Source organism: Bombina bombina, chromosome 4, assembly GCF_027579735.1.
Source record: "Bombina bombina isolate aBomBom1 chromosome 4, aBomBom1.pri, whole genome shotgun sequence".
In the NCBI taxonomy this organism is placed as follows: Eukaryota; Metazoa; Chordata; class Amphibia; order Anura; family Bombinatoridae; genus Bombina; species Bombina bombina.
In genome coordinates, this window is record NC_069502.1 from 489,458,006 (window position 1) to 489,475,607 (window position 17,602).

Consider the following 17,602-nt stretch of genomic DNA (forward strand, 5'->3'; position numbering starts at 1 on the left):
TGGAGCTTGATAAATCAGCTCCTAAGGCCTAGATTACGAGTAGAGTGCAAAATTGAGCTTTTGTGAATGCGATATTTTCGCTCCACTCAGTAATGCCAGAACAGGCAAATGCGCGCTGGTATTACAAGTTAAGCGCAACCACATTTGCATTGCCTGGAAGCCTGGTGCTAACGAGCACGTGCTTCCATAGGCTCCAATATGAGTCTCATTCTCATGACATTAAACACGGTATAGGGGGCGGCAGATTAGGGGTTAATAAGTATAATGTAGGTGGCAAAAGCTAGCAAGGTGCAGGGGGTAAGTTGCGCTTTGTTGTGCAGAAAATTCAATATATATGTATTTGAATATACAGGATATATGGAGGCACTAACTGGTCTTTTCAAAGTATATTTAATGAAAAAAGCGTGACATTTCGCTTCCTCATATATATTTATGTGATAATATGTGTAAAAAAAAATATATATATATATAATCATATACGTATATATTCAAAGTAAAAACACAGTCCCCATAGACTTCAATGTAAAGGCACTTTTCAGTGCCTTTTTTTAACACCCCACATTACCTCACTTTAACCCCTTATAACTGCTTCGTGCAGATTTTTTTTTTTTTTTTTTCAAAAAAATAAAGTTCCTAATTTTTATTTAATAAAAGGAACTTTACACTTTATTTTGGGGCACATTTTTTGAATTAACTAGAGGTCTGACTTCTGGTTAATTGAGCTTGCAGGAGCATTAACCAGCTACTTGCAATGGCTAGTTATTTAATGTGCACCCGTAAACTGGCAAATTGGCCCCTTTATGGGCGCACGTTAAAATAGAACTATACTTCTAATCTAGCCCTAAATACATTTTATATACATAGTATTGAAGCTACTCCCTTCATCCCTCTAGTCATGGGTATCGCCATGTTGAAATCTATATTTCACTACATTCCAGTGATGACCTGTCTACATGTGTGCAACAACTCTCCTTTAGCTACCTGCACTGTAACCTAGGTTCCAAAATGGCAGCACCCATGCTTAAAGGGAGGTGCATTTGTATGTTTTGATTTGTAAATAAAAGCACTATTGATTGATCTCAAATAATGTTAAAGCAAATGAGCTAATATTTTTATGCTCCGCTTGTAATCTTGCCTGGAATGCTTACTCAAACTCATGCTCCATGAATAGTCTGAAAACATTATGGCCTCTATGTATCAAGCCGTCAACTTTCTTGCATTCGACTGCACCAATACGCTCGCCTAAGTTCGCATAACATCGCCGCCGTGGACCTGAATACGTTCTCCAAAATTATAAAAAAAACTGTCAAAATGCCGCACACCAAGTACGGAGCAATGAGCAGTGGACTGTTGATAACTAACAGTCTTCGATCTAGCTGCTCTTTGGCTTTTTCACAGCTTTCTTGCTACTGTGTCACTAAGCACTCACACTTTACTATACTGTTTTACCCCCTAAACCGCCACTCCTGGAGCCCCCCGCAACTAAATAAAGTTATTAACCCATAAACCGCCGCTACCAGAGCCCACCGCAACTCTAATAAATGTATTAACCACTAAACCGCTGCTCCCGGAGCCCACCGCCACCTACATTATACTTATTAACCCCTAATCTGCCGCCCCCTATACCGCCGCCACCTACATTAATTTATTAACCCCTATCCTGCTGCTCCCGGACCCCGCCGCAACTAAATAAATTGTTTAACCCCTAAACCGCCGCTCCTGGAGCCCACCGCCACCTACATTATATTTATTAACCCCTAATCTGCCCCCCCCTACACTGCCGCCACTATAATAAACATATTAACCCCTAAACCTAAGTCTAACCCTAAACCTAACACCCACTAACTTAAATATAATTTAAATAAATCTAAATAAATATTCCTATAATTAACTTAATTATTCCTATTTAAAATAAATACTTACCTATAAAATAACCATAAGATAGCTATAATATAACTAATAGTTACATTGTATCTAGCTTAGGGTTTATTTTTATTTTAAAGGCAACTTTGTATTTATTTTAACTAGGTAGAATAGTTATTAAATAGTTATTAACTATTTTTTTTTTGTTTGTTTTAATAATTTTTATTGAGGTTAAATATATAAAGTAACAGACATATTGAGTTGTAAAAATCATATAAGAATATCAAGGGAGAACATATCACTTGCAAAACAAACAGTTCAGTTACATCACGGCCATGCTCAAATAATAGATATAAACCTCACATTATCTATCTCAGTGCATAAGGAACAGAAGTTGACCCCGAAAGGTACAGAGCATAAATTGTAGTTTGAGGCCTGTAATAAAAGGAAACCATAAAGTATAAATATAGACACAACCGAGTTGCAGATGTCATATACAGATACTATAAAAGAACATATCAATCACAAAATAAACAGTTCTGTTACATCACAGATATATTAGTGGAAATAAACCTCACATTTTTCTGTTTTATTGCGTAAGAAACATAAGTTGACCCAGAATGATATATAACATGAATGTCAAATTGAGACCCATCAAACGCAAATCTAAACACATCAGGGCATCCTGAAAAAGGGAATCTAAAAAATATTCAAGAATAAGAGGGAGTGAAAACATTGTGGTATAGTACAAGGAAAACCACTCAAGGGGACCCCTAACACCATTTCAGAGTCAAGGTACCCCAAGAAGGAAAGGAAGAAAAAGGAGAGGGGAAGGGGAGGGAAAGGGGGAGGAAGGAGGGGAGGAGAGGCGGAGCCATAGACAGAAAATTAGAGAGCCTTGTGTGAGAAGGGAGACAAGATAATTTAGGGCGTTACATGACCCTTTCTAATTAGCTAGCTTATGTATGAATATAACTCTGGATTGCAAAGTAACTGACAATATATATCTCATGTAAGGCTCAAAATAGTAAAATAAGATATAAACTACACTGGTGCAATATGTAACACAACAATAGTAAGGTTTTACCAGGAGTAACTGGCTACAATGCGGGTATATTACATCCTATAATCATATAATGAAGAATATGTGGTGGTCGTTGCATGTAGAGAAATTCAGCCATCAGTTTATCAACCACTACTGGTAGTATATATAACTGGTAGCATATCCCATTGCTATCAAAAGTTAAAGAATAGGGAAATGCTGTGTGATGATGGTAAACATCCAGAAAGTAAAAATAAAAATTAAAGGATGAAAAATATATACTAAATCTAAGTTTTCCCATAATAATAAAGTACTTAACTCCAAAGCAGCTAAAAATAATGTGGACTATATCGGTTCGGCATAAGCAGAAATATATCTATATTGGCGGTAATAAACCATACTAACCGGGCATGGGCCCTACACCCGGTAACAGACATACCGCATAAGTAAACAAAAGTCCATGACGGGAGGGGTTTTCTATTATTTAACACTCGTCTGGAAGAGTAGATTCATAGGGGTTATGCAACCTGTATCTATTTGGAATACGTAAACATATATCTTATGGCTGCAACGTGTTAAAGAACCAAACAATGGGCATATTAAAATAACATTTTCATCCATGGACACATTAATATGCTAAGCTGAAGCAATCTTTAGTAGGGATATGATATTAGGACTGAATTAACTATTGTGAATTGTTACCCGTAAATGGATTAAGCATAAGAATAAGAATGTTGGACATATGACGGTAAACCATTGTCAGAGTAGGACATATAGAAGTAATTGCCAAAGAGCATCAATATCCAGGACCTTAAGGAGCAGGACAATTAGGGAAAGAACTGATCTACACATCTAAAGTCTCTAATCTAAACATATCTCCAAAATATGATTGCAGCTGGTCTGGCCATACTTAAGGTGTACTACAAACTTATATATGATCCATTTTAAATTATGTGATGGGATTGCAATGCCCAAAGAAAACCTAAGGATGCAATGGGATGAGTAAGAGTTAAATGTACCGACAAAGTTACCCAAAAATACAATAAATAATAATCATGAACACCCATACCAAGCATACATTTTGCGACCTTAAATCAACTGACAAGTTTTAGGCTAAAAGAGATCAAATGCATAATTATACAAACTTTTTATATATGAGGGCAAATTGACAAAGCAGGAGGCGCACAGGACCAACCAACCATCATGAAATATGAGTTAAGATGAGCTAAATAAACCTACAAGCTTCAAACAGTTACAGTAAATGATCAGTATGAGAAGAGAGAAGCATTTTAATCCTAATTTGCTGCCGAAAGCTAAACACATGAATATATAATATGAGTACATAAAAATATTAACTAAAAAACTGCCAGCTATATTCAAAAACAAACTTCCCTATCAGAAGTTGAGATTTTTACTGGAACACTATAGTAGACAAAAGTCTTCCTTTGAATAGTTGAAAGTGTCCACCACATGAGGAAATGGTAAGGCAACAGCTCCAATCAACCAGTGAAAAACAGTTTACCCAACTCCAATTTTCTCCTTATATGTGCGGAGGTCAGTGAAAAGATTTTCAGAAAGCTGAAGTGCTGCTCGATCTGCTGGACTGTTCAGGACCGAAACGCTACATCCACAATACAAAACCATGACAGTCCAAAAAGAAGTTGCTGCCACACTGAAACCTCCATCGTCAGCACGGTGCAGAAAGAGAGCCTCCCGGACAGAGCCTGCATCCATACCAGCTACACACATCGTGTTTGAAAGCAAAAAGTATTAGACAAGGGTGGAGCAGTTGATGTAGCATATCTAGATTTTAGCAAAGCATTTGACACCGTCCCACACAATAAACTAATTCACAAACTATATCTCCTTGGTCTAGATTAAAAAATTGTGAACTGGGTGGAATGCTGACTTAAGGACAGAAAACAAAGTGTCTTAGTAAATGGAGTTCATTCAGCAGAGCGGGCTGTTACTTGTGGTGTTCCTCAGGGGTCAGTTCTGGGGCCTGTTTTGTTTAACATATTTATCTGCGATATCAGCAAAGGGCTACAGGGGAAAGTATGTCTCTTTGCAGATGATACAAAAATTTGCAACAGAGTGGATGTTCCAGGGGGGATAGACAAAATGAGAAGTGATATACAACAATTGGAGGATTGGACAAACGACTGGGATCTAAAGTTTAACACAGCAAAGTGTAAAATAATGAATTTAGGGAAGAAAAATCCAAATGTTAATTACAGACTCAATGACACTTTACTGACTGTTACAGATGAGGAACAGGACTTGGGAATTATTATTTCAGATGATTTAAAACTTAGTAAACAATGTAGTAATGCAGCGAGTAAGGCTAGCAAAATGCTTGGATGTATTGGTAGAGGTATTTGCAGCAGAAATAGTAAGGTTCTTATGCCACTTTATAGATCATTAGTTAGGCCTCATCTTGAGTATTGTGTGCAGTTCTGAAGGCCATATCTTCAGAAGGATATTAACAAACTTGAATCTGTGCAAAGGAGGGCTACCAAAATGGTACATAGTCTAAAAAATAAAACTTACCAAGATAGGCTCAATTACCTAAATATGTATAGCTTAGAGGAGAGAAGGGAAAGAGGTGATATGATAGCAACTTTCAAGTACATTAAAGGGTTTAGTAAAACTGAGGCTGTGGGTATTTTACATAAAATTGAAAATTCAGACTTCCGGTGGGCGGGCGAAGCAGTAGGCAGCAGGATTGTGGAGCTCCGTACTTTAGGGCTCATATACCTGAGGTTTTGCTACCAACAGCCCGGAAAGCTACATTCCTTGGCAGGATATACTCCATTTACCTGCCCGGACACAGATCAGCAGGGAGCGTGAACATCTGCTCCCCCATCGGCAAGGAAAAAAAAAAAAAGAAGAAGCCACGTGTAAGACCGCGGCAGAGTTCAGAAGGAACGGACCCTCCTAACAGTAAACCTCGAGTGGAGGCAAAGAATCAAGTTACCGGGTTGCACCCTGGTGTGGAGATTGGGACCTTGCTGCTGGGACACGGAGATCTGACACAGCCCAGCCGGTCGGTGAGTTGCGCAACAGTCTCATAGCCGCCATCTTGGATAACGGCTCTAACACAGAGGGGGATATATATCAGGTCTTGCAGCCCACAAAGACATTCTAGAACCCGGGGGTAATCACACTGGTTGTAGGGGAGTGTGGGGGATCCCCCAAAACAAAACAAAACAAGAGGAGCAAAAACAAAGGGTCTCACTAAAAAGCGGATACACTTTATTGCTCAGTGAAATTGAATCTGCTGCCAGTAACTCTTTCTGACAATCTACTTCGCATGCTAGTTTAGAAGTACCCTACAGCTCCTTGATATCACCTACCAAGTTTGTAAAGTACGACACCTTATACTCCCACACAAAAGAGCAAGGAACTATAAACAGATTACAAAAGAAGGCAGACACCCTAGCCACGCTGCTTGAGAAGCTCTGTGCCCCTTTTAATCATAATATTTGCGAGGCAAACACAACAACCTCTACTACCCTGTTCATCTCTATTTTATTGCATCTAGAGATAAATCTCAATTAAGTGGCTGCAGGGATTTGGAACCCCATCTTTGTATCACACCTACAGGAACTTTTGTTTTTGGAAAAGAAGTACTGATATGAAGATGGCGTAAGACCGGCTGGGCCCCCCCCCCCCTGCCCTGGGCCCCCCCCCCTCCCACATCCTAATCTTCAGCCTGAGCTTATTTTCCCTTTCTCCCTGAGCGGAGTTAAGGCTGAAAAAGAAATTATGAATCATTATCTTTACAACATGTGTTAATACTGAAGATCTGTTAACAATCCTACTCAGAGACTTTTGTCATATACCCACAGTGAGGAGTAGTAGCCCTTAAACTCACTTCTAGTATTTTACACTCTGGACGCTCACAAGCTGCTGGTCCTGCCCTTAGCGTAGGAGCCAGAGCGCTACCGTGCTTGCATGCAAAAGTATTATACGCTGTATAACAAAAGTACTGACAAAATGACAAGCAAGTCACGGCAACAGGACAGAAGACTTAAAAGCCAAGCAGAAGTTCATATGCCACCTTCAACCTCCTCTGATTTACAGGAAATGACCCAGCAAGAGACCCACCCTATAGTGTCCCAATTGTCAGCTCTTTTTCTCCCCAAGATCGAGCAATTGCAAACAGGGTTAGACACAATAACTACAGACTTGAAAGCCTTCTCCACGAGACTTAACACGGTCGAACAAAAAGTAGCAGATAATGAGGATCAGCAGAGAGAAGCCACACTGAACGTTGCACAACTACAAAGGCAAAACAAACTGCTCCAGGACAAGCTAGATGACCTAGAGAATAGGTCCAGACGGAATAACATCCGAGTAGTTGGCCTCCCTGAATCCATCCCTGGCTCACATCTTATTGACTTTGCTGAACAAACTCTGCCAAAATTGCTGGGCCTGGCTAACGCCAATATACCATGCGTTGCTGAAAGGGCGCATAGAGTGGGACAACTGCAACAACAGAAAGGAGGTCAAAATACCCAAACCAGACAAGTCATGATCAAATACCTTAACTTCAAGGACAAGACCATGCTCCTTAAAGCATACAGACAAACATCAGAGCTAACCCACGAGGGGTGCAGGATTCGTATATTCCAAGACTATTCCGCTGAAGTGGCTAAAAAAAGGAGAGAATTCTCTCCCTACTGTAAAGAACTGCTAGAGAGAGGTGAATCTATCGCACTACTATACCCGGCGAAGCTCAAGATACAGACAGGGCATGGCCCGAAATTCTTCGACAACACCTCCCAACTCAAGATCTTCATGGAATCTCACAAGCCAAGAAGGAACAACTCACTCGAGGAAGAGGCGAACCAGAGTGGAGATGATGAGGATTGACAAGATACGACTAAGTCTCATTAACTTATTGCACATGAACACTATACAGATACTTCTCATTAGGAGAAGATATTATGAATAGGCTGAAAACTCTATGCTCTTACCATAGGCCTCGCCGCGCAATGCGTGGTACAGGCCACATATCCTTTTTTGAAAGTGTGGGTTGGGGGGGGGGGGGGTGGGCGGGGGGGGGGGGGTTCTTCGAATGTCTATACTGTTCAGTTATTTACATAGCTTAGTTATTGTTATATTTGACCATAGTTGGAATTGGTGAGCTCAGTAGCTTGTTGTGTTCAACGAATTGTTCTCCATCCCTCTTCCTTTTTTCTCTTCTCCACATACCAGATTTAGAACGCATCCTCTGAGAGAGTTGAAATAAGTACTTCGTGACACTGTGACAATTCAGGTAATTCCCCGGGGTGTCGTCCCATCAATACATACGCAGTAGACATACTACTTATCTATTCTGTACAAAAAAGGGGGCAGAGATACTTTTAAATCATGGGAGTACGCATAATATCCTGGAATGTGGGGGGCATCACATCTCCTATAAAACGGAAAGCCATACTTAAGTATTTAAAATCCCACAAAGCTGACATAGCTATATTAGAGGAGACCCATCTAAAACCAAGCGAGCATCAGAAACTAAAACAGCAGTGGGTTGGAGAGGTTCTATACACGCCATATGAAAACAACAGAGCCAGAGGAGTAGCCTTTCTATTCAGGAGGAATCTTAACTATGTAATCTCCCAGACCATACTAGATCCCCTAGGAAGATTTGTCCTCCTCAAGATTAGCTTAGAGGGGCTTCCCCTGATTTTGGGAGGAGTATATGGACCACATACACACAAAAAAGAGTTTTGGAGTGATATGAGGATACACCTTTTAAAAATGGCAGATACACCAGTAATCCTAGGAGGGGACTACAACATTACACCTCAGGTTCCGGCTGATAGATACAGAAACCCACAATACGCCTCTACTGGCCCTAGCAGACAATACAATGTGAAACAAGATTCTATCATATTGAATAAGTTCAAAAAAGCACTACAGCTTGTTGATATTTGGAGGGAGAGAAATCCTGAAACAAGAAACTACACATGCATCACACCTACTAAAGACACCTTATCACGCATAGACTACTTTCTGACATCTCCGTCCCTTAATGTGAGAATTCTAGACACCAAAATAGATAACCCTACGATTTCTGATCACGCCCCTATCACACTTACAATAAAAACTGACTCCACTAAAACACACAGAGAGGGTTGGACATTTCCTAGATATCTGATGCATGATGCTAATCTTAGGAACCATTTAGTGGGAGAGTGGCTGGCATATTGCAACCTAAACGTTAGACATAGGGAGAACCCACTTCTTTTCTGGGAAGCCGGAAAAGCAGTACTTAGAGGCGTGGTTACCTCATATGTGATCGCCTCTAGAAGGCAAAAACGACTAAGGGAAGAACTCTTACTAAAACAGCTCCTTAATGCGAGAAACCGTTACCTACGTAATCCTACAGAGGCACATAGGCTCCAATACAAAACTGTCAAAACACAGAGAGACACCTTCCTACTACAGAGCTCAGCGAGAGACATGACAAAAGCCCACGCTAGATTCTATAGACACGGAAATAAAATAGGGAGAATGCTTGCTAGACTTACCAAACTAACTAAAACTCCTAATTTCATAGCGGCTATCAAGAGCCAAAATACAATAGTATCTGACACAAAGGGTATACAACAGACCTTTAGACAGTATTACTCAGATCTTTATAAAGCCCAAACCGTCAATTCCCTTCTGGGAATCTATTAAGCTTCCCCAGATCTCAGAGAGTCAGCGCCATTTATTAAACTCCCGCATCTCAGTAGAAGAAATTGAGAAAGCAATAGGAAACATGACCTTAGAAAAAGCTCCCGGGCCGGATGGCCTCCCGGGAGAGTTTTATAAACTGCTTCAGAAAGAAGTAGCGGGGACATTGTCTGAGCTCTTTAATAATATCATGGAAGGGGAATTAAGAGAAGCAGGGAGATTCACCGAAGCCAATGTTAGTCTGATACACAAACCAGGCAAGGACCATCTAAATCCAGCCTCATATAGGCCGATCTCACTCATGATCTCGGACTATAAACTCTTTACAAAAATCTTGGCAGGGAGATTAGCAGTAATTTTACCAGACATCATCCATGAGAATCAGACGGGTTTCATAAAAGGTAGATCAGCAGTAAAAAATGTCAGAACACTCCAAATCATATTAACACACTACTGGAATAAAAAGACACAAAGACCAATTATGGAGGTAGACGAGGCGTGTGTACTGCTTGTGGACGCGGAAAAGGCCTTTGACAAGGTCCTTTGGGAACATCTTTTTTGTACCATTAGGAAATTCGGAATCGAAGGGCCCTTTCTTGAAGCATTACAGACCCTATACTCCAACCCACAGGCAGCAATTTTGGTGAATGGGTCCCTCTCCCAACCATTCACATTGGAGAGAGGCACGAGGCAGGGGTGCCCCTTGTCTCCCCTCCTCTTTGACCTGGCTCTAGAACCCCTAGCGATAAAAATTAGAGCACAAACAGAGGGCCTCAAATTAGGCACAACCACACTGCATCTCTCACTCTTCGCGGATGACATGGTCCTATACATACAAAATCCCAGTTCCAACATACCCAAGTTAATAGATATCATTAGTAAATTCAGTCAAGTGTCAGGCTATAAAATGAATACTGATAAGACAGAAATCATCTGGCTAACTCACAACACTGTGGTGCCTGACTTTCACTGTAATTTTAAAGTGGCAGGGAAATCCTTTCGGTATCTAGGAGTAGATCTGTCATTAAACCCAGATGATTGGTATGTAGCCAACTACAACCCATTAAAAAGAGAAGCCATGGATCTAATCACTCATTGGGCTAAGCTCCCTCTTTCGATTTCAGGCAGGATAGGCCTCATAAAAATGATCCTGTTTCCCAAAATTTTGTATAAAATGCAAATGTTGCCAATAGTACTCAGTAAAATAGATCTGAAATTTTGGAACTCACTATTCCTCTCCTTCATCTGGGCCAACAAGAAACATAGAATTAAATCGGACAGAATGAGAAGTACTACTGACTCAGGAGGCATGGGAGTCCCAGACATAGAACTATATAGCTGGACAACTCAAGCTAAATATGTGTTAGATTGGTTGACAGGAGGGAGCAAGTTCACAATCCCTGACTTAGAGCGCCAACTTGTGACACCGTGGTCGCTGGCTATGTTGCCACATCTGCGGGCCACAAAGATTGATAAACACCTCACACAGCATGCACTACTTCAGCAACCCCTGTTCGCATGGAGGAAAATATGTAACAAACTGCAGTTTAATCATGAAACTTCTACATACATCCCACTACAGGGGAATCCCAACTTTATTCCAGGGTTGTCCACGCAAGCCTTCAGAGATTGGGAGACACTGGGACTGAATGTAGTATCTAAGTTACTGGAGGGGGATGGAAAGACAATACACACATTTGCATACTTACAGGAAAGATACGCCCTACCGAGATCACACCACTTCGCATACCTCCAGGCGAGACACTATGTATCCATGCTTCTAGAATCAGATACGTTTTTGGGGAATGAGCAGACGATCTACCAGCTATGTAAGCTACACACACAAGGGAGCACGTCAATCACCCCAATTTACAAAGCACTGACAAAGGCAAACAATGAGAACACACAAAAACATATTGGAGATAGATGGTCTGCACTGCTAAACGACGAGGTTACGGCTGCCCAAGTCAAACAAAGCATCCAAAAGATCCAAAAAGCCACACTATCCATGGATCATAGGGAATCCCACACCAAGTTATTGGAAATGGCCTATATCACACCCAAACTATACAAGGCATGGGAAACAGAATCGGCAGGGGCTTGCCCGAAATGTAAACAAGCCAATGCAGATCTCCTACATATGATCTGGACATGCCCCAGACTGGTAAGGTTCTGGGGGATGGTCCAGCACTGGATGCGAACCATTGGAATCACAGTCACTACACTAACGGTTAGATCAATTGTTTTCTTAGAATGTCAGAACTTAAACAAAACAAATACACAATTCGCACATATGGTGATCATACAGGCTAGGAAGACCATCCTCAAAAACTGGTTAAAAGATGTAGCTCCAACCTTCACTCAGCTTAAGAGAGAAATACATAGACAAATGCTCTACGAGCAGGTAGACACCATGGGAGATGCCCAACAACGCACAAAACGTTTCATGAGAAAATGGGAGGTTTATTTGCACACACTAGATCAGAATCAACAGTTACAAGTACTCTACCCGATTCGCAACACCGACTACATCCTTGAAGCACAGCTAAGAGGGGAGTGGAGGCTTGATTTTGATGGTTATGTCTCATCCCGAGAAAGCAGGCACACTCAGAATAGATGAATGGGATGACACCCCGGGGATGAGGAATAGCGATGGAGGTAAAGGTTAGGAGGAGATAGGCAGGATAGAAAATAAAGTAAAAATGCAGGGACGTGTGTTGGTTCAGTTCATTGTCCTACATTGTTATTTTCTGTACTACCCTTTAATGTAAAGACGTCTCTATGAGTGGAATAGATGTCTATATCTTTTACTATGTATACCAGATGTCAAAGTTTATCTGTTGGACTGGAATTGATGCATGTTCTTGAATAAATAAAGATTTTCAAAAAAAAAAAAAATTGAAAATTCAAGAACAAGGGGTCATGAGCTCAAGCTAAAGGGTAGTAGATTCAGGAGTAATTTGAGGAAGCACTTCTTTACAGAAAGAGTGATTGATTTATGGAATAAACTTCCTCAAGAGGTAGTAGCAACAAACACTGTGGGGGACTTTAAAAATGCATGGGACAAGCATAAGGCTATTCTATGAACTAGATAACTTTATACTGTTAGGTAAGGTTGGGCAGACTTGCTGGGCCTATGGCTCTTATCTGCCGTCAATATCTATGTTTCTATGTTTCTAAGACCGGTACCAAGACTGGATCCCCAGAAAACATATAAAAGTAGTAGTCAATCGGGGAATCGATGATCCACAACAGAGCACCTCCTAGTTTCAGCATCCCAATCTAGCCGGTCTCTGTAATGGTAAGTATGGGCGTCCCCTTATTTTGGAAAGTCAAAATGGTTGCAGGAGATCTCCAAAGCCTGCTCAACATCACTATGGCTCTGGTGGACAGCAGAATTAATTGGGATCAAGGCAAGGGTAGCATCACAATCAGAAGGCTGTATGGGTTTAGCTTCTCCTGCCTCCCCATTCACACAGCACTCACGTAGAGTTAGCGCAAGACTAACAAATGGTCCTGCAGGAGCTGCACCACAGCAAGGCTCCAATTATCCAAGGCCTCCATCGTATCTTCTCTTCCAGGGCTCACACAAAATCAAAATGTTGCCTTCCAAGAGCTCTCAGTGTCCCCAACACTGTAAATAATTAGAAAGTCCTCTTTTGATAATACAAAAATGTTTTAGACGCCAAAAAAAGTAGTTATTATATAAAAGAGCCAGGAGCTCAAGACACACACGTCCATATCCTTTGGTAGTTGGCTCCGCCCCAGTTATTAACTATTTAATAGCTACCTAGTTAAAATAAATACAAAAGTACCTGTACAATAAAACCTAACCTAAGTTACAATTACACCTAACACTACACTATCATTAAATTAATTATCTAAATTAAAATAAATTAATTACAATTAAATAAAATTAACTAAAGTACAAAAAAAAACCCCCACTAAATTACAGAAAATAATAAAATAATTACAAGAATTTTAAACTAATTACATCTAATCTAATCCCCCTTATAAAAAAGCCCCCCAAAATAATTAAAAGCCCTAGCCTATAATAAATTACAAATAGCCCTTAAAAGGGTTTTTTGCAGGGCATTGCCCCAAAGTAATTGGCTCTTTTACCTGTAAAAAAATTACAATACACCCCAACATTAAAACTCACCACCCACACAACCAACCCTACTCTAAAACCCACCCAATCCCTCCCTTAAAAAAACCTAACACTAACCCCCTGAAGATCACCCTACCTTAAGACGTCTTCACCCAACTGGGCAGAAGTGGTCCTCCATACGGCCAGAAGTCTTCATCCTATCCGGGCAGAAGAGGTCCTCCAGATGGCCAGAAGTCTTCATCCAGGTGGCATCTTCTATCTTCATCCATCCGGAGCGAAGAGGGTCCATCTTCAAGACATCCGACACAGAGCATCCTTCCAGGTCAACGACTACCCGACGAATTAATATTCCTTTAAATTACGTCATCCAAGAGGGAGTCCCTTGAATTCCGATTGGCTGATAGAATTCAATCAGCCAATCAGAATTAAGGTAGGAAAAATCCTATTGGCTGATGCAAAAATTGTAATTATTTTATTATTTTCTGTAATTTAGTGTTTGTTTTTTGTACTTTAGTTAATTTTATTTAATTGTAATTCATTTATTTTAATTTAGGTAATTAATTTAATTATAGTGTAGTGTTAGGTGTAATTATAACTTAGGTTAGGTTTTATTTTACTGGTAAATTTGTCTTTATTTTAACTAGGTAGCTATTAAATAGTTAATAACTATTTAATAACTATTCTACCTAGTTAAAATAAATACAAACTTGCCTGTAAAATAAAAAATAAATCCTAAGCTAGCTACAATGTAACTATTAGTTATATTGTAGCTAGATTAGGGTTTATTTTACAGGTAAGTATTTAGTTTTAAATAAGGAATAATTTAGTTAATTATAGGAATATTTATTTAGGTTTATTTAAATCATATTTAAGTTAGTGGGTGTTAGGTTTAGGGTTAGTCTTAGGTTTATATGTTTATTATTGTGGCAGCGGTGTAGGGGGGGGCAGCTTAGGGGTTAATAAATATAATGTAGGTGGCGGCGGTTTAGGGGTTAATAACTATGTAGGTGGCAGCGGTATAGGGGGCGGCAGATTAGGGGTTAATATGTATAATGTAGGTAGCGGTGGGCTCCGGGAGCGGCGGTTTAGGGGTTAATAAATTTAATGTAGGTGGCGGCGGTGTAGGGGGGGCAGATTAGGGGTGTTTAGACTCCGGGTACATGTTAGGGTGTTTGGTGTAGACACTACCATAGACACTACCATAGAAATCAATGGGATATTGGGCAGCAGCGAACATGAGCTTTCGCTGCTTTCAGACTCCCATTGATTCCTATGGATTGAATACCAGGTATGCTGGGCCGGAAAAGTGGGGAGCGTACCAGCTAGTTATTTGATAACTAGCAAACATAGTCAGATTGTGCCGAACTTGCGTTCGGAACATCTGTAGTGATGTAAGCATCGATCTATGTTGGACTGAGTCCGGCGGATCATATGTTACGTTGCTAAATTCTTTTTGCTGGTTTGTAGGGTTTCATAAATAAGGCGAATCAGGCTCGCCACAAATACGCTGCGGAATTCCAGCGTATTTGTGGTTGACAGCTTGATAAATAGAGGCCAATGTATATTATTTTTATTATTAGCAATTGTTTGTATGTTAAGCACCACCAGATTGTTTAGTGCTTTCTTTATAAAATAAAGTACACAGTGACACTGATTCCTCTTAAATAAGAAATACAGTTACATAAAACAAACTTAAAAAACAGACCAATACAGTATGAAGAGAACACTGCTATGAAGAAAAAACAATCTACCTTTTTTTTTATTAACAAACCTTTGTTTCCATGAAGGTACATTGTTATTAAGCTTACAATTTATGTTTAATGTCCCTTTAAATCCTTTATTTCCATAACATTTTCATGTGTTTTGTTATGCAAACCAGCAAGAGATAATTATTTACTTCAAGTCTCAAAAAGCACCAAATTTTACAGTGGTATTTTGGATTGTGCTTTAGGAAAACATTTAAAGGACCACTAAACACAGTAGTATATCATAATAAGTAAACGCATAATAAAAAGACAATGCAAAAACACTGTTTGAATTAAAAATAAATAGTAGATTTATTTGACAAAGTTTAGTTAGTTCTATTTTTCCTCTCATTGCATCATATAACAGCCATCAGCCAATCACAAAATGCATATACCTATATTCTGTGAATCTTGCACATGCTCAGTAGGTGCTGGTGATTCAGAAAGTGTGCATATAAAAATATTCTGCACATTTAGAAAATGGAAGAGAGTTGGAAATTTGGTTAAAATTGTGTGCTCTATCTAAATAATAATAATGCATATCCTTTCCCAGATCCCTTTGCTTCTGCTCAAAAAATGGTAGTAAAGGTTTTCTGTTGGGGGTGTACAGGTGTGTGTTGCAATGACCTATAGCAACTATTTTTACATGATTTAGGTTTTTAATTTGTTTTATTTGCTCACATTCATAGTCACATCACTGAAGCTACAGAAGCTATTGTGATAGGATTTTTTTAAAATAACAAAACAAAAATTATCCTTTTATTGTTGCATCCAGGTACAAAGGTAGCAAAAAGCTATATTTTGGTAAAAGCTGCCCTAAATCATGCTTCCTTTTTTTTTTATAAACATGAATATTTTAGTATCTTACCAAATGGCTTTCCTTTTCAAATTTTAGGCATTTATATATTTTTGCCACTAGTTGTTAGTAAACAGGATAATAAAAATAAGTTTGGGTTTTTGCTACTCATATCACGATAATGTTATCTTATTTGATTCAAGTTTTTCATTTTTTTGGAGTCACGTGAGGTACTGAACATGGACTCAGACAACTATGGCTTTTACTATTATTATTATGAGGTAAATTATTATGCACAATATATTTTATACATTGAAATATAAGATTTTATTGGGTGGGTTTTTATTGCACAATAATGACCACATCTGATTTTGGGCCATATTACAAGTGGAGCGATGTTGAATGTGCACTAACTCCGCTAAAAGTAAGCTTTTTGTGTGTGTGTGTATATATATATAGATATATAGATATATACATACATATACATGTTTAGACATGTATATGAATGTATTTCTAATTTCTATGTTAAAGCCCTTTGCCTACATTTTTTTTCTAACACCTGAAACCTCTTATCTTTAAGCCCTTATAACTTTTTTGTGCAATTTTTAAAAGAATTATTTTTATTAGATAGTGTTATTGTAAGAGTAACTGATCTTTTAAAGGTATTTTTGATGTGTTTTGTGACACGTTTTTATTTCCCATGGCCCATTATTGGTTCTGAACCCTGGATAGCGCTTGCTGATTAGAGGCTAAATTTAGCCACCAATCAGCAAGCACTACCCAGGTGCTGAACCTAAAATGGCCCTGCTTTTTAAATAAAGATACCAAGAGAAGGAAGAAAAATTGATAATAGGAATTAATTAGAAAGTTGCTTAAAATTGCATGCTCTATCTGAATCACGAAAGATAACATTTTTATTTAGTATCCCTTTAAACAACTTTACAATTTATTTCTGTTATCAAATTTGCTTCATTCTAATGGTATTCTTTGTTGAAGGAGCAGCAATGCACTACTGGGAGCTAGCTGAACATATCAGGCGGGCCAATATCCACAGGCATATATGTGCAGATAAAATTTAGCAGCTAACTCCCAGCAGTGAATTGTTGCTTCTGGTCCAGCCTAGGAATGCTTTACAACAAAGGATACCAAGAGAATGAAGCAAATATGAACTTTTAATTTTAACGTTACTTTCATTTTAAAGGGACGTGAAACCCCAATTTGTTCTTTTGAGATTCAGACAAAACATTCAATTTAAAAAAAAAAAAAAAGGTTCCAATTTACTTTATTATTATTACTATTATCAAATAATCTTTGGTGAAGAGATACCTAGGTAGGTAGCGTGCACATGCCTGAAG